The sequence below is a fragment of the Dermacentor variabilis genome, chromosome 8, assembly GCF_050947875.1.
Source record: "Dermacentor variabilis isolate Ectoservices chromosome 8, ASM5094787v1, whole genome shotgun sequence".
NCBI lineage: Eukaryota > Metazoa > Arthropoda > Arachnida > Ixodida > Ixodidae > Dermacentor > Dermacentor variabilis.
In genome coordinates this window covers 116,918,695-116,946,322 of record NC_134575.1, presented here as the reverse complement: position 1 = coordinate 116,946,322, position 27,628 = coordinate 116,918,695, and the positions used below count along the sequence as shown (strand labels likewise).

The following is a 27,628-nucleotide window of genomic DNA, read 5'->3' as shown; positions in this document are numbered from 1 at the left end:
TGTACGTTAATTTCAGGGATCACCGTTCCATGAAGCGGCAAGATGGAGGAGCTGTTTCGCAAAATGTACGCCGAGGCCAACGTAGACCCACTAAAAGTCACCTACGTCGAAACTCACGGCCCTGGAACCAGCGTGGGAGACCCTCAGGAGTTGGCTGCGCTAAGCAGATTCTTCTGTTCGCCTGAGCGCAAGAAACCCCTCAAGATCGGCTCGGTCAAGAGCAACGCGGGACACGGCGAAGCCGCGTCCTGTAAGACAGCGTTTCTTATCAGTTCAGCAGTATGTCATGTCTACATTGCGTTCCCGCGGTGACTGCTCTCTTGCAGTTATGAACGGAATCACGAAGGCTATGCTTTTGTGCTACTGCGAGCGTGCGTGCGTGCGTACACTGTCAAGCCACTGATGACATCGGATATCTCCTGATTAGGCTGTAACTGTGAAACTGCTGAGTGCAAGCGGTATTCTGAAGCATCAATGTGCCCCTAACTGTACGATATCGAATGCGTCCAAGGGCGCTTTGTTTTCCACAGGATCCCCTCGGGAATTATTAAGTATAGATGTATGGATACGAAAATCATTGTAGATTTTATGACAATGCTATATTGAGACTGCTTAAACGCATGGAAACTTGGGTCTTAAAATGGAAGCGCTTGATAAAAAATCAGACTCCTTTGTGGTAGTGTACTGATGGCGCAACGACTCCAAACTGTAACGCACAGGAAAAACTATTCTAGATGGGCTTTAGATCCGTTACATCGTAATAGAAATATGTTGTAGATGGTTTCGCGAGCACAATAAATGTAGCGAAGCTGAGGCCCCAAGAACCATCCTGTCACGTGCCTTGTCACTCTGCTACACCGGAACAAACAGCGTGTTCTTAAGTTGTTTTGGTGTGCGGAACGTTACTTCTTCCCATAGCAGAAATGTGTCTAATGCCTCAACACTATACTTCTATTTTTCATAGAACTAGCGGGAAATTTGACGTATAACAGTATAATTACTTACAGAGAAATCTTGACGAAAATTGGCACACTTCTGTTTTACTCGCCCCAGCTACTGGCCCTTGTCTTGTCCGCTACATTGAGCAAGCCACGACAGTGGGCCAAACCGGAAACACTTTTTCGTTTCATTTTTTTCATTTATTGAACCCTCAGGGCCAAAGGCATTAAAGAGGGGAGTGGTTACAAAACAGAAATACATAAATAAATACAATGCATATTTACAGAACAAGTATTATCATCTTCCTGTTATACACTGTTAGCTAGTGCAGAACAAAAATGCTGGTTATCAATTATGTTGACTATATCTGCGGGAAGGCGGTTCCATTCGCGTGATGTGCGAGGCAAGAAATACTGAAATGCAGTTTTAGTGTTACATGTTTCAATGCTAAGTTTGTGACGATGGTCAATGCGATTTGACACGTATCTGGGGGACGAAATGAGGGAATCGCGTAGCATGGGGTGATGGTATAGTTTATGAAAAAGGCTCAAACGAATTGTCTGCCGGCGGGATGCTAGAAGAGGTAAAGAAAGATTAGCTTTCATGCTTGTTACACTTGCGGTACGGTTAAAGTTGGACAGGATAAAACGAGCAGCGTTATTTTGAACCATCTCAAGTAAAGTTATCAGTTTTTCATGATGCGGATCCCATATCGCGGCGGCATATTCCAAATTAGAACGTATTAGTGTTTTATAAAGCAGTAATTTCAAAGAAGATGGAGTTTTGGAAAAGTTACGGCGCACGTAGCCCAACATGCTGTTAGCTTTGTTAGTAATGTATTCAATATGGCGCGTCCAGTTAAGGTCAGTAGAAATATGAACACCCAGGTATTTATATGAAGTAACCGCTTCTAACGCAACGTTATTTAGGTAGTATACAGGCGGAGAGTTGGCACTTCTTGATATTCGCATAATTTTGCACTTATTAGTATTAAGTTCCATAAGTCATTCATTACTCCAAGGAGAAATGTTAGAGAGGTCACGCTGAAGAATGTTAGCATCGTCGGGGGATTTTATTTCGCGGAAAACAACACAGTCATCAGCAAACAAAAGAATGTTAGATGATACAATGGAAGGGAGATCATTAATGTAAATAAGAAATAAAAGGGGTCCAAGCACTGACCCTTGTGGCACGCCCGAGTAAACTTCGTTGAAAGGGGAGTTAAAATTATTAGCGTAAATGAACTGCGATCGGTTAAGAAGAAAGTATTCAATCCATTTCAGAACATTGTAGTCGATATTCAGTTGGGTTAGCTTTAAAAATAATAAGCCGTGACATACCTTGTCGAATGCTTTCGAGTAATCTAGGAAAATGCAGTCAGCTTCTGATGCGCGATCTAAAATATGGTGAAGTTTGATAGTGAAACTGGCAAGTTGTGTTTCGCAAGAAAATGACCTACGAAAACCATGCTGTGCGGGTGTAAAAAATGAATTAGACTCGAGAAAGTTCACAAGGTTAGTGAAGATTACATGTTCTAATAGTTTGCAACCAGTACTAGTGAGCGAGATGGGGCGATAGTTTATAGGGGATGTTCTACTTCCTGACTTGAATAATGGAACCACCTTCCCGACTTTCCATTGTGTTGGCAGAGTGGAACTATCGAGAGTCTGCTGAAATAACTTTGTTAGTATTAAGGAACTGTAGACAATTGTATTTTTTTAATTTAGCATTAATGCAGTCAAAACCGGGCGATGAATGAAATTTTAGGGCATCAATAAGTTTAGCAACGCCAGATGAATCGATGAAAATTTGAGGCATAGTTGGGGAATTATACCGGAGTGGAACGGGATGTTTGGTGTTTGATGTGCGCGAGAAGTTGAGAACAAAGGTTTCGTTAAGTTCTGACGCACATAAATGAGCCGGAATAGGGTCACCTGACGCGTCAGTTAAGTTAATAGATTCTTCGGTATGCGGGTTGATGAGGCGCCAAAATTTTTTAATATTGGTAGATAGCATCGATGGTAAAGTGTTAGAGAGGAAGTTATCTTTTGCTTGCTTAAGCGCAGTTACACACGCATCAGCGGCAGTCTTGTATGCGTCCCAGTTTGCGTTACATTGCGATAGCCTGGCTGTACGATAACGGCGCTTTTTTCTGTTAGATAGGCGTCTTATATGGGCGGTATACCATGGGGCTTGAGGATTAGAAGTGATGGTGCGTCTTGGAACATATTTTTGATTTAGTTCGTGTACTTTGGCCGTGAACATATCCCAGTTAGCTTGCACAGAGCGTTCGTTAAAGTTTCTGAAGAAGTTTTGAGCAAAAACTGATAATTCATTGTTAATGGCATCGAAGTCTGCTCTAATATAATCTAGTATGGTCTTTTTCTTTCTTGCAGGTTTAGGAAAGGCAGTGTTAATGTTGAAAATGAGCAAAGAGTGATCACTTATGCTAGGTAAATAGGTGATTGCTGAAGCAAAGTCGGCTCGATTGGTTAGGATCAAATCTAAAGTGTTGGCTGTGTTGACAGAGATTCTGGTAGCGTTAGTCACTAATTGGGTAAGTGAAAAAACAGAGAATAAATCAAGAAAATTGCTGGCATCGGATGAAAATGGAGATAGGGTGGGAGGCTGGGTAACCCAAGAAATACTCGGAAAGTTAAAATCACCTAGTAAAAACAAGGAAGCCGATGGAAATCTAGTGCGTATTATGTTAAGTTCGTCATGAAGGTCGTTAATAAACGAGCGTGGAGAAGAAGGAGGACGATAGCATACGCCGAATATTATTTTCTGATGGTCAAGAGTAATTGATGCCCAGACAGTTTCCAAGACGCTATTAGTGTAGATGCATGATGACAGTATGTCTTTCGAAATAGCAAGGAGTACGCCGCCTCCCCGTTGATTAGTTCGGTCATTGCGATATACTGCGAAGCGGTGTGCGTTGTGAAAGAGTTCATTATCGTGAATTTGAGATGATAGCCAAGTTTCAGTAAGTGCGATGATATGCGCAGAACAGGTGTCGATTGCCGATGAAAGAGAAAGAAAAGTTTTCTTATTCAAGATACTTCTGATGTTAGTATACAGAATCGTAACATCAGATGGCGATGATTAATGACCACTGCCCCTCTCGCGCCCCTAAGACGCTCCATGTGACGAAGCGCTTGATCCTTGGGGCGCGTGTTCGGATGGCTGCTCGATTTCATCGATTGTGTCGTTAGAAGGATTGTACATGAAGCATTTGCCGGGTATGTATAGCTTATTGTAGCGAAGGCGAAATTTGGGTGATCCCGGATGGCCAATTCCAAATTCGGTAAGTTTCCGTCTCGCAGTTCGAGTGGCGGGTGAAAAATCTTCGCTTATTGAAATTTTGTGTTCCTTGAAATCATTGCGATGTGATAGGATTAGTTCTTTTATTTTGTAGTTGGTAAACTTCGCAATGATGGGTCTGCATTTATTAGCGGAAAATACCCCTAAACGATGAACACGCTGAAATGGGTCGTTTGGTAGCGAGTCAAGAACCTTCGTTAGTGCATTGGTCAGTGTGCTTTCAGTTTGTTGCCAAGTTTCAGATGAATCTGTTAGTCCATGGAAAATCAAATTATCGCGGCGTGACCTGTCCTCCATATCATCTAGGCGCTTTCGTAAAAATTTATTTTGTACAGTTAAGCTTTCAATACATTCTTGCATGCCTGCAAACTCATGGCTGAAGGTATCAAGAACTTTCCTTTTCTCTTCTAGTTCATCCAGACGCTTCTGAACGTTAGTTTTTTGTTTCGATGCTTTTCTGCCCAGCCTTAATGGATTTAATGCCTGCGGTCAGCTCATGTTGTGCCTTCGAACTTTGTAATGAGCGGTAGTGAACGTCTTTGAGAAGTTGAAAAATTACGGTCATTGGTTCTGCAGGGTCTTCAGGGAGTGATTCAATTTCTAATAGGGATTCGGATCGAGTGGTGGGGCCAGGGTTCGTTTCTATGTCACCGGAGCACAAGAGTAGGAAAGCCATAGAAAAGCAATCATGCACAGTTTCACACAGCACCCCTGGGCACGGGAACAGCAATAAGCAGATGTCATCGCTTTTTTTAGCGTACAAGGAAAACGTACACACCTGCATCGGAGCAAAGCGAAAATCAGGAGCCATACTTCTTGCAATGTTCCCGTGCCCACTGAATCCGAGGACGGAGTGGCCACAGCTTAAATTCCTTGCGGGCGATGATGCAGTCGTCGATGGGGTTGAGCGGCCGAAGGCGAGCGATTCCATCGGGTGCGCAGGGATGAAATATTTGTTGAAAGGGCCACAGTCAGGCAGTGGCGGCATTTGACAAACTTATGTTTGTCAAATGCCGTGTTTGTCAAAGTTTCCCTAACCTTTTTTTTTTGCAAAAGCTCTCCATGCGTTTTGCACGTGCAACAAAGAATAGTGAGAGCTAAAGGAAAATAACACTATTACGTAGTCAAGTCTAGAAAAACAGCTTCGTCTTCTCCTATGAGAATTTCCCACTTCCGTATGCAAAGTGTGCGCCCGCGTGGCGTATGCAAGATTAATGTGAGCTTTTCAGAGCTTGTTCGTGCCAATGGGGGAGATTGGGTGATACTGAAACGATCAGCGATGGAAGGGGACCTGATTTATCAAGATCAAACTATTTAACAGCTGTGTAAGTACGAGTCAGTGGTAAATTAGTAAACGTCATAAATAATTACCAAAATATGCAGTCAGGCTTGCTATAATTTGCAGGTACTATGGCAGCCAGTGAAGGGATGTAACAAATTTTGCAATGTCCGTATGTAAAGCTGTCCCGTCTTGATCGATATTTGTCAATGTGCATTATCAGTGACCGATTTAGTTAGGCAATTTTGGCAGGTATTGAAACTTTATGGCTTTGCTTCCAGCTGACCTTCTTATTGATTGATTTGCTACATTGTACTATTTAACCGAGATAATGGTAACCGTGACTGATTTCGTGTTCCGCACTAAAGTGGTAGCACTTGCAGCGTTGATCTGGTCGAATTTGGCAATTGCAATGTCTAGGCTAAACTAAATTGTATTTTCTTTGTCAGGCTAAATTCTTCATGATGAAAGTAATGTACATTTTCTCAAGCGATCTGAGCAAAGTGTGGCGATCACACTGTTTACCACTAAAGACTTCGAAAGATTCGCGAAGCCTGAAAACCGCCAGTTATATAAGAGCCTGCGTCCTCACCCCACCACCACTCAAGCAATCGAAAAAAAATTAGAAATTTTAAACCAAGCGAAACGAGATCTCTGCCAGTAATTCATAAATTGCTTTTGAAAGGCACTAATATTGGCGTACCACCTTTTTGTCGATATCATGAAGTCAAATACCACTTTCCTGGGTCATTTTTATTATTTCTCTCGTCTCTGTGCCCCATAAAATATCGCTTTTTCAGCCCCTTCACCACAGCAAATGCTAGCCACCCGGTTCCGGTTGACTCCTTTTCCTGGTGTTCGCAGCAATTTCCACGATTTCCAAGGCCATCATTGTCATGGAGACAGGCATGATCCCGCCGAACCTGCACTTCGAGAATCCCAGCCCAAGAATTCCGTGTCTTCACGACGGGAGCATTGAGGTGGTCGCCAAACCAACGCCCTTTGAGGGTGGCCTAGTCGGCGTCCACGCCCTCGGATTCGGTGGGACCAACGTTCACGCCATTCTCGAGTCCAACCCGGCACCGCACGTGGACATTACGGCCAGAGAAAAGCCTCAACTTCCTAGGCTCGTTCTCATGGCTGGAAGGAGCAGAGATTCCCTTGGGGTGCGTCTTCTTCTTGAGATTTCTTTTTTTTTTTTTGTGATGGGTACCGGAGAAATCAATTCTTGCTCTAGAGAATAAACATCCAGTACACCGCATCGCAGGTGCTTTGAAAAAATAGCGTATTTTAAAAAAGCAGGACGCTTTGTTTTATCTGCCGACTAACGTGGCTATTTCTTCTTGGCTGGGAAAGCAATTTTAATACCCGAAAGAGCACGGCCGCAAGTCCCTCATAACTGATGCATACTTGTTATAGGCAATTTTCTCGGCGCCGTCATGTTTAATCACGTGATGAGGCGTCCATTCCTTACCTCCATTGCCTTCGTGTAAACAAGGAGTGCGCGTGACACCCCAGAGTATGTCAGCAAACCTCTGTTTCGGCGAATATTGTAGGCGCTTATTGGTGGGACGACACGAAGGTTTGGCCGCAGAGTCAAAGGACATGTAAGTGCGTTCGGAGCTCATTACACCTTGTTCAAAGGACGTGAGCACCGTAAACTGTGCTTGAACTCAAAGGGTCGTCGGAAATGTATTCCAAGCCGTAAAGTTTCCTACAAGGAAGGAAGAAAAAAGTGGAGACGGAAAGGCAGGGAGGTTAACCAGTTTAGTTTAACCGGTTTGCTACCCTAGACATGGGAGCGGAATGGGGGGAATGAAAGATGGGGAGGAGAGAGAGAGAGCACATAGCACACACATCGTTAGTTACAGTCCGTCACTCTTGCGCGGTACTGACATCACTGTCACAGCCGCTTGTACAAGCCCGTCTCTTTCATAAACCGTAGTCCCTTCGTCGCCTTCAACTGCGATGTCTTCTGTCGGCGATACGTGAAAATAGTTGCAACTGACAATGGTCTATTGTCAAGGTGCGCTAGAACGGACGCCAGGGAGTGCCTCTGAACGTTATATTCAGGACAGTCGCACATAGTGGGTTCTAGCGTCTCCTCGCAAAGACAGGCATTGCAGAGAGCGTTGTCGGCCATTCCAATGAGAAATGAGTAAGATTTCGTGAAAGCCACCTCTAGCCATAAGCGATAAAGCAGAGTGGCCTCTCTTCGGCGGAGTCCAGTTGGCATACAGAGATGCATCAAAGAGGGCAGGTCGTATTGACGATTGCTCTGGTTTGTCTGGCTGCTTGGTGAGCACCATAGAGAGAGCGTGATCTCCCGTGCAAGCACTCGAAGTCTGCTGGCTGCGTCGGACCGTGAAAGTGGTATGGCCTCTTGATGTGTGTCTTCAAGAGCTGCTCGAGCGGCTTTATTAGTACAATTATTATTACTTTATTACTACAATTACTAGAAGAAACTCTGGCGCTGCGATCATTAAGTCCCCATGGGGATGATGGGTAGTATTTGAATTGGTCTGACCTTCGTGCCTGTGTCTTCAGACTTCATGTGGCTCCGTTTATATTAAGCTTTAGCTCGGCCTAAATTTCCATTAATTTCAAAGCAATTTATGTTTTCTTAACACAGGGGTGATAAGACTCTGCAAGCTCGCACTATCGTCGCTACTTGCCGTGCTTCCGCTTGTCCAAGCGTCCATGTCGTAATGCTTTCAATATCGAGCTTCTGTGCTAGAAGTTCTGTGCCCCAATCCTGCAGTCGAAAAAGTAAATTTATTCATGTTTGTTTAATTAATAATATCACGGTGCTTTCTTAAATCTGATCTGGTTGCAAAGTCACAAGTCATTTAAATCCATAAAAAATTGTGAGCCATACCACTCTGAGAAAGTGATGAAGAGCGAAGCTATTTTGCGTACGAAACAGAGGTGATACAGAATTTTCAACATCGGTATGGACTCATTTACGCTGATTTTTACACACATTCGCGTGGACGACGGTACCGCCAGCTCGAGGAGTCGGATGAAACTAGACATGCGTGAAGTTTCGACGGGACTGCCACCACGGGAGGAGATAGGCAAGCGTTTCGAAAGCCGACGCGGGTCAAAGTGTAGTATCTGTTCTTATCAGCTTAATGTCCGATACGGGTCGTATTTGTGTCCAAAATATTAAACCTATTTTTGAAAGTTGGCGGAGTGTTTAAAGCGTGCTTGGCTTTCGCCGCTGTTCTGCGCGGAATTGCACTATCTTCGGGATCGACCCATGGTTTTTGGCCTACGGACGCCGATCTACTGGAAACTAGCCATATGCAGCTTTGCTGTAAAACGAAGTTTAGGCAAACCCGTGTACTACCCATCATTCCCACGCTGGCTGAACTGCGCTGCTTGCAGCTAGCACATACACTAGCGCAGCAGTTCCCTCTAGTAATTGCATGAAAACCTATATTCCAAGCTCTCCAAGCTTTTCCGCTTAGTGTTAAATCCGGATTGGTGTGTTTTGCTCTTCGCTCAATGTTTCGCAAACAGTATGAAACTGTGGCTTGTCATGTTTCTCACTCGGTAAGGTTTCTGGGTGCAGTCACCGTCTGATTGCTTCTTTTTCGGCCTAATCGCTCGCGGGCGTGGTCAGTTGCGATAGATTTGTTCTTGATCCGCACAAGAGCTTGAAACATAGATGCTTTGTACATTGAACTAGCTTGTACCCAAGACATATTATCGCTAGCCACTCGTTTATTCTGTAGAACGTCACGAAGACTTCAGCTTCGAACATTAGTGTAATGTTGGTGTATTCGCCGTCACCCATGCTTCGGCGCATTGATTCAAGTATGCGCCTGTTCACTTATGCTGGATACGCTGACGATAGGGTAAGCGTAAACTTGCGTGCGAGTTGGGGTAAATGCGTGTAGATATCTTGCGAGAAATTTATTATGCCAGAACGCTGCGCTACTTTCTTTGTCAGTGTGTCATAAGCGGTTCTCACTGCTGCCGACGTATCGGGGTTGAAGATCCTTTTTGGGGCTCAGTTCTAAAACGCCGGTGCATGAGTGAAATTTTTTGATCCTCTAGGGAAGCCGCGCGTCGCGAAGCGTCGGCAACGTATAGCCAGTCTTTATGTAGCAGTGGTCCATCAACTTGGTCACAGAGAATAAGTCCATTCCTTAATATGCCAGTCACCATTTTTGCAGACAACTACGGCACACGTCTTCCCTCTACCGCCATATTTGCAGCATGAATTTAGCTCAGTATATGAGCGAACACCCCGTTGCCTTCCCGACAGCTGATCGCAGAGTGGCAGGGCAGAAGTGGTAATGGTTTTGTATTCGTGCGCTTTCGCTGAGGCAGCGTGCGGCGTACCTCCGAAAGCCCCATCTCGTCCCTGTAGAGCGAACTGCACCGTGAAAACTTTTATACCTCGCGGATCATAATTTTACCATAAGGTTACTACACTGGACGAATGTAGCACCTGAACCAATACAGTCACTGCAACAATGAGCAACCATGCCAAAACCCACATGCCGTGCTGTACGTTCACATTACTCAAGACTTATTGGGACGTCAAACCTAACTTATTGTTACAGGGATGTTGGTAGTATGAGACAGTATTTACAATGTATATACAAGAAGAGTCAATGGGGTTAACATGGCTGACTAGTAACAACACGCAGCAGCTAGCATGTCGCAATCTTTTTCTTCTTCTCTGCCTTCTTTCATCCTTGCGTAACAATATTTTGAACTCTATGTTCATGGCAGAAAACGCTGGACCGCCTGGAAGCCGAAGGACCCTACCCTGATTCTGCGTACGCCCTCTTGAACCGAGTAGGACAACCCTCCGTAAAGCAATTCCCATTCCGCGGCTACGCCGTAATTCCTGTCGACCGCTCCCAGAAGCCCGTGACCAAGGTCGTCGAGCAGGTTCATCCAGCAAAGAGACCCCTATGGTTTGTCTTCACCGGCATGGGCTGCCAGTGGTACGGCATGGCGAGGCAGATGATGGAGTTCGACGTGTTCGCCCGCTCCATCCGCACATCACACGACCTCCTCGCGAAGAATTTTGGCCTCGACCTCATCGACCTGGTAACTAGCCTCGAACCGCGAGGCGAAGAGACCATTGCGAGCGTCCTGGTGTCCATCGTAGCAATCCAGGTAAGTCTTCCAGCCTTCAACGTGTTGTGAGCGCCTTCCCTTGAGCATAGAGGCAGCTAGAACACATAAATTTGCGTTTGATAGGCTATACCGGCTCAGCAGTAATGCCGAGCGTGAACTTGTTGCACGTGACAGAAGTTCAGTGAAGAAGTGCACCAGCATGGGTGCCTGTATAGTCGTCGTCACCGACCGCTACGTGACCGACACGCGCTACATAGACTAAAATCAGCTTTGTGTATGTGTACACAACAATAAGGTTTCCCCTTAGGCTTGCTCGTTTTCCATTATGGACGTGTAGCACTGCGTCTAAATCGCGGACAAAGAAACGGAACACGCTGATACACACGGAGCGCACATAGGTATCAATAAGGTCTAGTTCTACTCGGTTATAAATTGTTGATAGGTTGCGCTTCGTGTGTGTCACCGTGTTTCTTTCTTTGTCTGTGTTTTACGCGTAACGCTACACGTTCATAATGTATACACCGCTTACAGCGCCGTTTTATGAGCACTGCTATTTTCGAACACGTGGCCCCACCATCATTGAGCGCCCTCTGGCGTCCCCTTTCCTATAGCAAACGACGTGGTAACTAAATGCAGAAAAACAATGTTTTCGCTTTCAGGGTAAAATATTATTCACCAATAATGCAACCGACCACGGAAACACTACAGAACTAGAACTTTGCGTTGATGCCAATTCACACACGGCTTTATTTTAGTGGGATGGAGGTAAGGGAATACTCTCCACGCAGCGATGCAGAGATATGCAATGGGGCATTCTTCATTTATTTTTCTAGCCATATAGCAACCACTTTGGAGACAGAGAAAGCAAAGATCGGAAAAAGCAGGGAGGTCAACCAGATGAGCGTCCGGCTTGCTATCCTACACTGGGGGTAAGAGAAAGGAGAATAGCAAAAGGATAAGATGGAGCGGGTGAGCAGTTAGTGCACATGGGAGGACGCACAGGGACACTATAGGCGGTCCCTTAAACCGGTTAACTCCAAGTAGGGCACGAATAACTTTTTGTGCCAGGGACGGGAGTGGCCACGGTCCGAGTACCTTAGAGAACGGTCTCGAGTCCAGTCGGTTTAAAGTTGTCCTGAGAAAGAGGCGTTGTACGTCGTAGCTAGGACAAATACACTATAGGTGCTCGATGGTTTCTTCGAACCTACAGGAGTCGCACACTGGGCTATTGGCCGTTCCAATACGATAAGAATAAGCGCTCGTGAACGCGACTACCAGCCACCAGCGGCACACAGCAACGTTGTTTCGCAGCGGGAAAGGTTAGATTGCAGCTGTAGCCGTAGCATGGGCTCCAGCTTTCGCAACAGGCGATTGAAGGCACTTGAACTCCAGAAAGCTTTAGAAGTATCTAACAGAAAATCTCGGCTGATCCCGAAGGCAGCGCACTCTAACGCAGCGTCTCAAAGCACTATCTATTACTAAGAAAAAATGCGGGCAACTGGGACTCGACGCGCGAGGCGCGTTTGTTTTAAGGAGCAGCTTTGGCACGAAAGAAGCATACGTGCGACCGCGGTTTAGTGGTTAGAGCACAGGGATACTGCGTTGGAAGACAGGCTCGATCCACCATCGGTCACGCACCTATTTATAGCATCATAGGCAGGCTTAAACTCCTTCAGGGGTATCGAACAGAAAACTCGCTGTGTTCAGCATGCGCGATCAGTTCATAATGTGCGCGAAATCCCAACATTCTAAGAGATGCAACGTACTGAAACGTCACGTTGAATAATGAGAGTGAGCAAGGTCGCCTGTGACGTACGCGCACGTAGCTCTCAAGTTGTCGCAATCACCACATTTGAAGTCTGCGAATTAGCGGCGCTATGTCCCCTTTCCTATCTTTGTTTCCCTTTTTTTTCGAAATAACAGATAGATCTTCCCTCCCCAGTACTGTGTGATTTCTTGCAGTTGTGGTCGCATACGAGCAGTCTGGCGATCATGTGGTTTTCATTGAAATAAAAAATTTACCTCTTGCATTCTCTCGCAACCATTGGTTCGCCTGAACATGCAAGAATATGCTAGTACTCGTGGACACATAGCGAGAACATTCGAAGCTATATAAACATCAATAAATCTTGGTGCTTGGCTAGTTGGTGATGCATTCTTTAAAACTGATGGTAGCGCTAAAAGGGACGAACACACGGTGAAAATAAGTCACGACGACGAGAAGAAAAGAAGACACCTCATCGTCGTGTCCTTTTTTCATCGTGTGTTCGTCCCTTTTAGCGCTACCATCAGTTTTAATATATATGTACACGAAGGCCTGACAACTTAGCTATGCTATTATCTTAGTTTATCGGTCCCTGAATTGGCCATTCGGATAAAAACGGATAGAAGTTCTAAGCTTTTATGGCCCAAGTGCCTTGGGGTCTGATAAGCATATTCCGCTTTGCTTTACGTTCTGGGAACAAAAGTTATTGTGAAACAATGCCTTTTTCACTCCTGTGCTCTACATGTATTATATGAAAATACGCGTACACGGGAGAAGTTCTCGGTACGATTACAATTACTGCATAATCGTCCACTGCGACTACGTGCATGCCCAAATCAAGGCTAGTTGCCTCCTCCTTTTTATGGAATGCGTATTGCCGGATACAAAACTTGTCTTGAAGATCACGGCGTTGCGGTGACATGAAAACGGTACGAAAGGACACTCAATCGTTCACTCAGGCTCGCAACCTTTCATATTCTGTTGATATCGGGGCTAAACATCTGTTGTTTTTCAAGACTGAGTAGCCTAATCAATACAAATACTCTCTCCTCTCCGACAGACAACCATTTATTTGCAAAAAGGCGCCTTCTGCACAACACGATAACTTCCGTTTCGTTTTGTTGGCACTGCATGGTACTATGATATACCGCATACTGTCGGAGGGTACTTTTTCAGCTGTATCACGGCACACTTTGCTTCATGTGCACAATATGTTATCATATGGAGTCTAGAGCCAGCACAAGCCTGCGCTTTTTTCGGCATTCGGCTGAATTCAGAAGACACTCAGCTGCACTCTGATGCGAGGGTATAGACTCAGTTCTCTAACTCCTTCAGCCAGGCCTTCCTCCCGCTAGCTTTCGTAAATTTTCGTCGCAGCAATCTCCCTACAATCCCGACATATTGTTGTATAAAGCTCGACGAAAACTCAATGAAATCACGTGTACTCACCCTTTGGTTTTGTTAAATACTATCAAACGCCTTTATAATTAAGCGCATGGGGTCGACAAAATTCTTCGTTATAAATTTTACTTTGACGTAAAGGTGGCGAACCGTACTGCTCGCGATTGGGCAAGGTAGGCACTTTCAACAAAAGAAAATTGGCATTAACATGAATTCAAAGTAAGTCGAAACTTACTCTGCACACACAGCCTGACAGACGACACGACTTTAGCCAACCTTACTGCACCTAGGTTTACACCATGCCCCATGGCGGCATGCAAGAACTGCGCAAAGTAAAGTTGCACGTCGTCGAACAGCGCTATCGCCTTCCTTGACTTCAAAATTGTTCGTTCAATTACAGAATCTTGCACTACTGTGCCTTTCGTGGACGTTCGCGTCTTTTTCGGCTCAAAAAACTTTGAAGATGTCGTCGATCGTGCACGATTACGTCATCACTTCGTCATCAACGACGACTTTTTCGTCAGTCGTCACACCCTATTCTGCGCGTTACGACAAGAAGCGCAAGAGTTTACGAATTTCTAGAGCAGAGCAGCAGAGCCCTAATATCGGCACGCTAGTCAAGTGCATCATTAGCACTGCTGTGAGCGCTAGCGAGGAGCGCTCCGTACTAACGTCTGAGAAGGCTAGTGGCGACTATACTACGTGGCGTTACCTGTCAAAATTCTTTCGTTGTACAAGCAAACTGGTTGTAGTAGCCTTCGGTTAGAGGCATTCACGATACATGAAAAAGGTAGTAATTTAGCCATGATAGAAGGAACCCTTCGTAAAACAGTTTACTGCTTTGTTGAGGCGTTCGTTGTAGTGGCGTCCGACTGCACTCTTAGTGATCTCGCAGGCTGAAAAACAGTTGTCGAGCAACCGTTTTGTAATTTGAAGTTACCAAAAGAAGCAGTTCTTTGCCCGAAAGCTGCTCCGATGGTTAAGCTAAATAATGATGAAATGTTTTTTAGCGTGTATCGGCAGTCCTGCTGGAAAATTTCCAAGTTTTAGTGATGAGGGCTTTGGCGAAACTACTGAATGTGCTTCGAGAACGCGTAGCAAACCTTCCTAGACGAAGGTAGTTGACAACAGAGGACTTCTCGAAGGTTAATCGCAGCAATGGACAGGACACCACGACATAACTTCGCAGTGATTCGGCACACCGGCAGCTGTCGTCAGTGGCCCCGGCCGTCTGTACACAAACATTTTTTACATCCTTAGGTATCATGGTTTGTTCCACGGCTGGCACTCTTACCGGTGGGTTCATAGAGCAGTGCGTGTATTGTACGCAACAGCAAGCTCGAGATACACCTGCGAGGAGAGAAGTCCTGTTTAAAACCGGTGTATTATTTTTGAGCGTCGGGTGCGCCCCAAAATGCCTCATGCAATTGCGCGAGGCATTTGAACTGAATAGTTCGAATGTTGTTCAAATGTTCAAATAGTTCAAATAGTTCGAACGTTCAGTTAAAATGAACAGTTCATTTGAACTGAATAGTGAATAGACAATGAACTGAATAGTTACGTTTCAAACTCTTAAGAGTTGGAAACGTAACTATTCAGCTCATTTTTATGAATTTTTTGTCTTTTCTTTTGATGGTATAATGATGTTTTCAGCGAAAAATAATGTCGCAAGCAAGGAAAGCTCCATTTTTCCCCGTCACCAATATTACACCTTGGCCCTGATGCGTGGACGTTAGCCACGCAACAAACAAAACGTACTTTATGCCCCCATAAACGTGGTACAATATTCAGTGAGCCTCGCATTTGAAGGAAAAGAGGTTGGGTGTTTGGTTTGCGACCCGTTGGCAGGTTGCGCTCGTCGATGTCATCCACGCTGTGGGTCTTCGGCCTGATGGAATCGTGGGTCACTCGCTGGGAGAGATTGCCGGTGCGTACGCCGACGGGGGCCTCAGCGCTGAGCAGGCCGTGCTGTGCGGCTACTGGCGGGGCCGATGCACCGATGTCGGAAATCTCCCGAGGGGACTCATGGCCGCTGTGGGTAAGCATTGGGGCCCGCATTTTCAGAGGAGTCAGCACTGCACAGTCACTACTTTTAAAGACCAGTGTTGCCGTGTCAATTCCTCAAACAGTCATATATAGCGCTAATGAAGTAACCAAAAGCGGGGTTGGGTGGGCGTCCCTGAGCAGCAAATCTCCTGCCTGGAATTTTTTACGTTGGTAACAGGGCTGTTTCACGACACATTAAAAAGAAAATCAGGGTTTTACAGGAGCATAAACAACGCGCGCAGAGTGGCGTCCTGACCCCTAAAGGTCTCTCAGGCAAAAGTACGCTTTCTAAGCTCTTTTCTAAAGATATTGTTGAGAGTGCGCTCTACATCTGCTATGATCCGCTAACTATTCTTGGGAAAGCGCAATATGTGAAAAAAGAAATTTCAGTGACAAGATGAAGCTGTTCATCGAACGGTTGCAACTATGAAACATGCCAATAGCGATGCCGCACATGCTATGCTCATGTATAACTTGTACAAGTGTTTACTGCCTTTGACAGGCTTGAAGCGAGACGAACTTCCTTCAATGCACTTCGAAGGAATTTCAGTGTTCACCGTGTAATGTTACTTCGACAGCCGTAAGTTTGAGATTGCAGGCCTCTAAAGAGCGAGCTCTACACCATTAGCTCCATTATATACGCATTGTAAGGGAAACTTAATTTTTCTAGGTGACAACAAAAACAAATTTCATGAGGTTGGTTGCGTTTAAAATAAAAATTCAGAAATAGGCGACAAATTTTGAGAGCCACCAAATATTTACGCCTCAATTTTTTTAGGTACCAGTAGCTGGAGATATTTAAATATAAAGGCGCTAAAGTTGCGTCGGGTGCCAGCGCAAACCATCAAATTTGTCGCCTTAAAATGCGATGGAAAGACGCATCCACAAGCAGAACGCTCTTCGACGAAACACAACTGCATTTCGTAAAGCGTCGCATTTCCTTCGGAGTACTATGGTCAGAATATGTACTGAGCTGTCTATCATACACGCATACCCTCCTGTGTTCCCATGTGCGAGCTAGAAAGCCGCCCAAACAAAAGGGCATCTGCAACCGTTCGACCAAGTTCAACCAAATGGGCAACGGTTGCAACCGTAGCTCATTTAGATGGCATTCAGTGCTATGATGGTAAAGAGCTCGCGATTAGAGGCGGCTCTAGGCGTTAAATACGTTACAGGGCAAGAAGTTGGACAATAATCTACGCTGAAATCAGCAAAGATATAATGGCGAAGCCGTTAACAGCTTCGAGGCAGTGGTTGATATGACAGCTAGAAAAGCAGTTTGGCATGTCCCAGCGCTGTTGTTGAAGTAAAGTCTCCGTTTGCTACAGTGTGACCCACGCCTGTATTCCCAGTCACAGCCTATTTTTTTCGTAGATAATCTTTTTTGCTCTTTTTAAAAATTTTTGGCAGTGTCGCTCACGTAGCAAAAGAACGCTTCCGCCGCTTAGATCCGATAACGTAAATGACAAAAAGCAACGCTTCCTCTCGGCCGCTCGACAACCAGAGCTAATGCACTATCAGGTCATACGCATTACCACGATCATTGCACTGTTTCTACAATACGTTCATTATCCTGTTCTTACATGCGCTCGATACCGGATGTAAGAACAGAGAAAGAAACTTAAGCGCGTACCCCAACCATCCTTTGCGTGTGACAGTCAGGCTGCAGTAATGGCGCGCTGCTTCCTGTCGGCTTGCCTTGTTAAATGTAAGTGGCGAAAAGGCCTTTTCCGCGTCAAGAAAACTGCCGCAGACAAAAAATAAAGTCGCAGTTTCATCCGGAAGGCGAAGCAACGATTGTGATAGCACATTAGTGGACATCTTTACGAAGTAAGGATAGTAGTTTCATCAGCCCTATAAGCTTCTAAACATAGGCATACGAACAAAATTAACCAGCATGGCGTCACGCCCGCACAAGCAAACATCAACGCATCTCACTCGATAACCGCGGAAACTCGCTGTCAAAACGCTGGAGTAAGGAAGCGCAGCAGCAGCAGCGAGCGACTTGATCTTCATGCTGCGTCTCGCGTTACCGCGAACTAAGCCGCAAAGACACAGCGCACGGCGGATTCTGTTGCCGTCGCAGATAGCTTTCAAGATACAGCAGCCCAGGCAGTCGCGGATGCCCTCCAACGCCACCCAGAATAACCTCCCCCTCCCCCTTCACTTCGCTCCCTGCTCTCCCCCGGAGGCTTGCGTGTGATGGAAGACGGCGCGCTTCCTCCCTTGCGTGCGCGGGATTAAGCCGAGATCGCCGGCACACACTCGCCCTCTTTCACTCCCACATACTGCATGCGCCGCACAGCGACGATTTTATCGCCTTTGGACTTCCTATGAAACTTCACGGCGACGGCATAAATGCGCCAGGAGTGTCCATATAATTGCTATCTCAATCAAAACAACGCCGAAAAATTTTTGAATTGGCATCCAACCTAAGTACCCAGAGTTGCAATCAGATATTTTACCTCAACGCTAACAAAAGGCTTACTTGCTACAGTTCCCTGTAATATTTACGGCTGACTGCAAACTGTTCAGCTTTCTGTCGTATCTTTTTGCTGATTTCTACATTTTGAAAAAGAAATACACACAGACACACCTCTGGTAGTTGTCTAAGTATGCGTAAGCATTGTACCACTTGCACATATCCATTCCACCCGGTGTCATTATCAATGTTATAAAACTTGCTTCAACCACTATAAAGATGAAGCTTTAGCAGCCATTATCAACCTTATAGGACTACATGGCACCCTTATCAAACCTTTTCAGTTCTGATGAACTTTATCGCGCACGATCCGATCTTTATCGACCCTTATCGGTCCTTATCAACGTTATCGGTCTTGATCCGGCCCTTACAAACCGTTATCCGTGGTTCTTAGTATTATTACAATCCAGCCGAACATTATAAGCCCTTATCGCACTCTAGGAGTTTATCCATCGGCGTCGAACCGTTATCAACCATGATGAGACCCATAGAACCCCTCGTCACTCCTTATCATCCTTATCAAGTCAGTCATGGCTTATCCGTGTTACGCGACGTGAAAAACATGCGCCCTCATAGATAGGTGGCATTTCGATCGGCGATTGAACGCCTCAACGAAACGCGCATCCAATGACTTCCCATGGTTTCCTCTTCGAGTAGGCATAGAAACGCTTAAGCATCTAAAAAAAATTCTTTTGCGATTTAAGTGCGTCCTACACTAACTTTTGTTCTATGAAATATTGAACACAAACAGTCACTGCATGTTTCTTTAGAAAACCGAGCCCCCAGTGCCATTGGCACTGATTACCAACGAAGTGATCTATTCTACGTGTTTCCTCGGTGACGTCAGCGCAGAATGTCATGCACACATTAGTGACTACGCTTTAAGTACGCAAAGCAGCATTAAATTAACAGTATGTACATTCTACTGTCATGGCTTAAAATGCATTTAAGCGTATGCATGGGCGCTATAACATTTAAAAAAGCTATTAAAAGCATTTCTATTCCAATTCGGCAATCACGCTTTCGCGATTGATCAAAAACTTTTTGGACCCCCCCCCCACTTCGCCTGTTTGTCACGCGACGTCACGAAAACCGCGATAGCTCCCCATCTGATATGACGTGTACACACTGATTATGCATGATCAGATCGAGCAAAAGAAAAATAGTTGTTTCTGATTTGCCACCTTTTCGCTCTTAGCCCTCGGCTATTTGTCAGAAGTTTTCGGGCTGCACCCACTTCACCTGCCTGTCATGCGACGTCACAAAGCCGCGAAAGCTCACGCGTCAGAGTGACGTGTACACGTTAAAGATACATTAATATGCCGAACAAAACTGGTTTTTCTTCTGAATAGCCGTAGGCTGCCCCGTTCCGAAAGGAATAAAAGACGGCTGCCACCGATCGCTCAGGCGCTGGCTACTCGCACCTGCCAGAGAACACGGATTCATTGGCGTGTAATAAAACTTTTTGCGTGACCGTGTAACGCGTTCGAGCATTTTCGCCACGTTTACGACTTCGCTCTGCCAACTCTTCCTTGCTGAGGATCCGTTTTAGCGTCATTCTTAAGCTTCCGTTGCATGCCGCCACAATTTTCAACCAGCCACCGCAAGCTAAGTAAGAGAAAGCGCACCAATCGCAGACGGCGGCACCACCCTCTTCATTCGTTTACATATTTGCAGTGCACTGGCTCGGCCCCATCGATACCCTCTCCACTTCAACGTGCTCCTCGCCTTCTGGCAACCAATTGCAAACCAAAAACCGCTCAATGTACGCAATCTTATTCGCTTTGAAAACACAGAAAAGTGACCTACTATAAACTAAGAGGGCGTTTGATTGGGCTGTTAAGGCAACGCGGCGTGTAACCGCCCTATGCTCGCGTCGGCGGTTACGCAAATTTGACATCAGGATATTGGAATAAAAACATATTAGAATAGTTTTACGTTATAGGGCCTTATCTTGACGTAACTCACGCTACCATCTTTGAAGCTTTTAAAGTAGTTTCCTTTGGCGTATGTTAAAGCAGTCCCTTGAAGAAGTGTCAAACAAGATCTGCTTTAAGCGACAAAGCAAACGGTAAGGGCCACTCGCACCTGTTCGTGAACTAAAACAGAGGGCAACTTGAAGAGGGGTCAGTGGAGCTAACTTTTAGGACAAGGGTTGTGCTTCTTTGGATTACGGCTCTGTTAACTTGTGGATTACAGTTTCGAATTCGAGATCTTCATAATTGTGAAATTCTGCAACAGGAACGTATTTCCACCAATCACTTAGCAAATAGGAACTGAAACGTCCTTGCAGCATTGCTCTATTTGCGATCAGCTCCTGTTGTCATAGCATCGAGTGGAGGGGCACCAAATAGAACGCGTTTTAAAGCGAAAGCTTTACTACGCCAGCCAGCGAGCCATTTCGGCTCGTCGCGCCATATGCCATATGCCATACGCAGGCAGCCGTATGCCGTATGCCACAGGCCGTGACCAACGAACGACCTTGAGCCGCCGTTGCCTAGCAACGCCGCAGCCGCGCTCCAACAGATGGCGCCGCCGTCGACGCAGCTGCCGTCGCGGCTCACTCCACCAGATGTACTCCGCTGGGGTAGAGGGAGAGGAGGTGTTGCCTCGCGGGTATATATATGCGCTCCGCTTCAGTGTAATAAGTCTTTATGCAGAGCGCGAAAGAGGCGCAACAACGACAGAACGAAGCGAGGAAAAGACAACGCGCTCAAGAGACGCCAGAAGAAGCATAGTCATGCAGCTCCTGCTTTCGCAATTTAACTAGGGTTAACCAGAGCTAAATCACACCAATTTTTTTTCTCGCTGCCGAAGCGCGCCTCAACGCTATGGATGCAGATGCGGCAGTTGTTGCAGAAGTGATGGGCACACCGATCTACGTCGGCTGCGCTTAACATGCAAGCTGCACCACAACACACATAAAATAAGCTCCGATGCGAGGGAAACATGTATTTAGCTGTTCAACGTGACTATGCCTGGCGAATCCTAACTTGAAGCATGGCAAAAGCAACAAGAAATGTCGAACGTACTTTCTTAAGTACACTGCCACATCCGTCTAAGATACTTGTAAGGAAAGTTGGAGGGAGACGTGCGGCGGACGTACCTGTAGCCACAGCCTTTTCAGTATTTCGGGCACCAACCTTATATCTGGACAATGATATCAGATGTGTTGCAATACCGTGAACACGATGTCCGGAGTGGACAAAATGTATTTATTATACATCGCTGTGAAATATTCCGCTGATTTGTGACTAGGACTTTTAGCAATCTCACGTGATTTGGCTTATGTGAAAAGCATACTCATTCATGACATTTGTCCCCTTCAGACATACTGATAGATTCAGTTTATAGAACTTTGACGCCACTTATTGGCGTGTAGTTACAGAAGGTAATTTAACGCTTCGTTATTAAATTCACGCATTTCTAGCATTTGTTTTATGTTTTTCTCTATTCAACAGCTCGTACAACCAAGCTATCTTTCTCAACTTCAAGAAATTTTATTCGGACAGGTTTAGCAATTGTCGAAGGAGTTCACTTCTGCATTTCCCGCGTACTAGCACGAAAAAAATTAGAGTGTTCCCCGGTGTGAAGCTCGTCCTTAAGGGAAATCAGATTTTATAATCCCATGTTTGTTCTTTCCACCGCGACATGCACTCGCAGGGTTGACGTGGGAAGAAGCTAAACGGCGCGGGCGCAACGGCGTGGAAGCTGCGTGCCATAATGCGGAGGATTCTGTGACCGTGTCAGGGCCTACCGACGCCATTGACGGCATGGTGAAGGAGCTGCAAGCCGAGAACGTGTTCGCCCGTGTTGTGGACACTATGAACGTGGCCTTCCACAGCACTCAAATGGAACGTGTCGAACCTGCGCTGCTGAAAGAATATAAGCTGGTGAGTGACGGACGAGAAGTGTCCGAGTCAACCGTGTAGGAATCCACGGCAGACGCAGTCCTAATACGAATTAAAGTGGTGTCGTTTTCCTGACCTATTGCCGCCATGGTACCTGCTAAATGATGCTGTGGAGAACTCTCGTGCAAGTGTGCATGGGAGTGGCTAGCATGCTGGTTGGGCCCCCAGGGAAATGATGAATATTACGTGGATTTGCATAGAGATCGTGTTCTTGGCCTCAAGCTGCTTTGAGACTCAGTGAATTCATGATTTTCAGGAAAATGCCTCAGTTTAAATCTAGAATTTCGTATCAATTAGGCATGTGCGGAGAAACTTATTGCGTTTGCACGTTTACACTTACGTGATTAGTTTGAAATTAAGAAAGATGAAGCATAATAAATAACGCCGAAGGAACATCGAAGCGGCAAGCTCGAAGGTTAGACCAATTGATCTACTACCACTTACTCCCATGGTAGCTGAGCGATCGCAACTCACTTTCCTGTATGAATTTTCCTGGCTTTGCATGATTTTCTTTTTCCATCATCAAGCAGGAGCATGCCGTCTCGTCACTAACAGAAACAAAGCGCTAAACTTACTGCAAATGTTGCTAATGTGACCACAACAGCGCATTTTTCTTCTTGGCATAACTACAGGCCTTATGGAGGACATTTGTGTTGCAACAAGAACTTCTGTCCTGATGATAAGAGCAGTTTGAAAGTGCAAGGACTCGTGCGGTTAACACGAGAAGCTGCCCTGAATTAAGGCTCCAGTTTTACTCCGTACTACTGAAAATTGTCTACTCTCGTTTCTCAACGGGAGATTTTCTTACGTTTGACAAAATGTTTAAGGTCACTTGAATATTTGGGTTAAGTTTAGTAAAGCGAACTCCTGGCGCAAGTATGCTTATCAGAAGGCAAACGCGCAATCCAAACCCATGCGTGTGATGCGAGTTGCAAATAATATTTCAGAAATATTGTCTGCCTGACTTCTAAATGCCCTGACGTTTTCACATGTTTAGCTTCTTCGGGAAGATATGTTGCATTTGTTGCGAATCACATTTCTAAACTCACAAACACATGATCAACTTACTGTCAGTTCGTAGATGGTTTGCCTTATGCACATGTCCCGCCCGCTACCGCTGTTACCGTGCTTATAGCGATAATTGTGACGAGATGCGAAGTGCGGTGATTGGCTCACCTTGTATTGGGATCTCGAATAAATGAATTGATTACTCCAACAAGAGCACTCATGGTGCGTATGCTTGACGACTGATTTGAGCTATGTGTCAAGCATTCTCGAATTCTGCGACGAATGAGAGCCTTTCAAATTTGCCGTCATTTGTCGTGTAAGAGCAGTTGACGCCATGGGCCCTGGCAGTGTTTTTTTTTCTACAGCTGTAATCACGTTTCATATGATCAGTATGCAGTTCACCCAGCATTCAGCAAAATGAGCAAAGAACCCTCAACGAACTTCATAACCATCGCTTCCTTAATTTTCGGCCTTCAAACAGGTGATTCCAGATCCAAAGCCACGGGGGAAGCGTTGGGTGAGTTCCTCCGTTCCCGAATGCCGTTGGGAGGAGCCCATCGCCCAGCACTGTTCCGCCGAGTACTTCGTCAACAACCTCGTTTCACCCGTGCTCTTCCGCGAAGCGCTGAAACACGTGCCTACAGACGCCATCGTGGTTGAGATCGCGCCTCATTGCCTTCTACTGGTAAGAACGAGCATGACAACAATTTCGCGCTTCCATATTTCTTTCTGGATACCAAGACCCGCCTTAGCCATACGTGAAAATTCCACGGGGGGCCATGCTTTCTTTCGTGCATAAGAGGTAACGCTACGAAGGCTAGAGAGACTTGTATCATTGCACATATTTGCAACCAAAAACAATAGTGCCTCGTACATGAAAAAAAAACTTACGTATGCGTCGTGCAATTCAATGTCGCATTGTCTTTTATTTTTATGACGCAAAATATGACTTAACTGCCATATCGAAGGCGTCGCACACTGGAAATATTGACCACCAAAGCAAGAGTGTTAAAATTATGTGAACAGTTAACACACCGAGCCACTTACTCTCGCACTTGCGTCGCATACTGGAAACACAATGCGTAGAAGTTTATTCGGGAGATGCTGTCAGCCTTGCACATGCTGCTGCAGGAAGCGGATCATAAAGTACACACAGAAGCATATACGGTACACAGATTTGCATCACAGAACAACAACACACAATAGGTACACCAAACAAATAATTAAGCCTCGTTAACAAAACATACACGCCAACTCTGACAAGATATGGACTATTACTATCCCTCTTGCTAAGCATACTGTAAAAGTTTTTAAATGTCGCACCAATACAGAATAGCAGCAGCACGCACTTTGGCGAAGGGTCGGGTCTCGGCTCCCGTAAAACAAATACTAGAGACCAACCAACACCCACGACCAATCCAGATCATTTGGGCACCAGCACACTCCCCCCTACCCGACAACGATGCCGCCCACACCACCGCTCGAGGACTCGCCAACCTAGCAACCGGACTGTTCACGCTAGAATCAGAGAGTGATCGCATGGTAAGTTACCGGGAAATAACTCAGCACTACAGGTTAGCCAGGGCAGTGCACCCGTCAGCACACAAATCGCTTAACAAGCGACGATGAGTAGCTCGGAGACGACTTCAGACGAACACCTACCCCAACACCGTAGCCTATCACTGCTACTACACGGACCAATACCCTAATACATGTAACGATTGTGAGAAAAAAGCGGATCTGTTCTATATTATGTGGTCGTGTCCAGCGGAAAATCACACAAATCACGAAATAAGTAACACTGAACAGTGGGAGGCCGTGTTGCTCAGCTCCGACCCTGACCTGCAGGCCAAGGTCATCAAGAGTGTTGAGCAAGCCACCCGGGCCCAGAGGCTCATGGCTGCCCAACAACAAGGTCATTCGTCAATACCGTGTTTTCAAATAAAGCCTTTACTCACTCACTCGATCAGTCACAGGGCACAAACTCTCAGCACGAGCGACGTTCCACGAGCAAAGCGCTGGAGAGTTCGACCCACTTGAAAGTGCTGAGAAGGACGGCCCACTATAGCGTTTCTCTTGTTCACTACAATTACACCGGGGAATAAAAAGGGAGCCGTTCCGCAACCTAGCAGATCTTCAATATGAGTAGATCATAGTACGGTTCGAGGCGCTCGACGTTGACAATGTCTCTTTCATGACGGCGCATGTCCGAGAACGCTTCAGCGGCTTCGATCACGTAGTTGACAGTCGATGCGCGTCAACGATACAGTAGAGCGCAAAATTTTCAATAATTTTTTTATATTTTCCACATCAAAGACTGAGAATGCCTGCAACGTCATCTAGATATATTTGTGTGACGCGTAGGGAGCTGTTCTCGCACTACAGCCTGCGCACCTCAGATTTGAAGAGCAACGCCCGCATTCTTTCCTAAATTCGGCTGACCTCTGAGCACTGGTAGGCTTCCTAGCAAGGCCCACCTGTTCACACTGTTAGAGGCTCCCTGCTCATTCATTGTTTTTATTTTCATTCCTTAACCCTCTTCAGTCAGTGAAGCGCCCAAAACTTGAAACACGTCTAGCTGACCTCCCTACATTACCGCTATGTCATTATTCCTCCTAACTCCTACTCGACATTAAAAATTGGCACATCCCACTTGCCTGTGGTAATCGGCTATAAGCGAAGCTTTATTCGATGTTTACGGAAATGTCTTCGTTTCTCCTTCTTCACTTCTATATATGTACAGCTGCACAATACCACGTGTCCCAAGTAGTCTATTCCGACACATCCCATTGTTTCGGATGCGATATCCCTTGTCCCAGGTTGTCTATTCTGGAGCGCGCTCAGTGGAACATACCAAGTGGCACAAGTGGTGTGATTGGCAAGGCAGCAGCACCTAGCACCCGCAAAGTGTGCAAGAGAGGGAAACAAAGTTTGGCGGTAAAAGCAAAACTAAAATGAAAACAGCCGGTCATAGCTCAACGCATGTCGCTAACGAGGGAAACTTTCCGCAGTCGATTCTACGCCGGGCATTGGACCCTGGCACCTCCATTGTGAGCCTCATGAATCGAGACATGGACAACCATTCATTCTTCTTGGGCTCGCTTGGCAAGCTCCATACCCTGGGAGTGCAACTGGACCCATCTGCGCTCTACCCCCCCGTTCCGTGGCCGGTGCCTCGCGGCACACCGAATATTGGTCATCTCGTCAGCTGGGACCACTCCCAGCAGTGGGCCGTCGCGTCGTGGAGAGACGAACTTTCCCTCGTAGAGGTGAGTCAGTAGTTATCTGACAAAATGTTACCATGCGCGCAGCAGCAACAGATAATTTTCCAAAGTTCAGAATTGCTGGATTCGAACTAAGCGTCATAATCTACTATTTTCTTACTGTGAGGACGCAGTCCAAGTGAATTCGGGTGAACAAGCCGGTAGGCGTCTGAAATTAAATGCGCAAATGGTGACAGTTTCAAAAAAGGTCTGTTTGTGCAATTAACTGTACAAACCGAGCAAAATACGTAATCCAACGACCAATATTTAACTGTGTTGCATTGTTATATATATAAAAACAATTGTTACTTTCCCGCTAAAGCTTTAACATGTTTTCTATTAATTGCCCTGATGTTTTAGAGAGGCCGTCTGAACTGGTTGCTACTTTCGACAATACTAAATTTCCATCGGTTCATCCTTCCCACCTACTGTGTTGCTTTTGTTCTGTGAAAGAGAGTTACGAATCTTCATGAATGCTCCAAGCAGCCTAATAACTCAGGCTTGCAATGTCCGAACATAACGCGAATTATTTTTGAGTCTGACAGATATGTTCTGAAACCGAAAATAACGAAGCAATGAAGAAAAATAACAAGTATTATCTCCGACTACATGTAACAGCGATGCCTAGATATTTGTTTCTTCTTTATTTACGCCAAACATGTCCATTCGGTGATGCCTACATTGGAATACCAGAAGGAAAATTCAAAGCAAAATCGTAGCACTACCGTGTCGTGTTTGGGCACTACCGTGTTTGAGCACTACCGTGTCGTGTTTGTTTGAAAGTCGACGTGTAGATGACCTTTGCTTGGAAAAACGAAATGCATCTTTAACTGTACGCCACAAAAAAGAACTATCGTTTGGTTCGAGGCTGTTCAGGCGTTTTCGAAATGTGTTACTCCATGAAACTGAGCACATAGTACCGTTTGATTGCACATGATGTTGTGATATCATGCATGGCTGAAGAGAAAGCTCTCGGTAGCAGTGGTCCCTGTTATGTTTCATGCTGTTGAAGCCAACATTATGATGCATTACTTTCATGCTGCCTAAACTTAAAGGATATGGCAGGTAAATGCCTGGTGTTTAGGCGCTGTGAAACCCGTAACACAT

At 45.7% G+C, this 27,628-nt stretch overlaps 1 non-coding gene and 1 pseudogene across 1 annotated transcript; both read left to right on the top strand.

Moving 5' to 3' along the window:
* The window catches only part of LOC142591542 (fatty acid synthase-like), a 120,480-nt pseudogene that overhangs the window by 20,500 nt on the left and 72,352 nt on the right, over positions 1-27,628 (top strand).
* Positions 8,623-8,811, top strand: LOC142591760 (U2 spliceosomal RNA). The gene has a single exon (XR_012830520.1). It is a non-coding gene; the product is annotated as a U2 spliceosomal RNA (small nuclear RNA).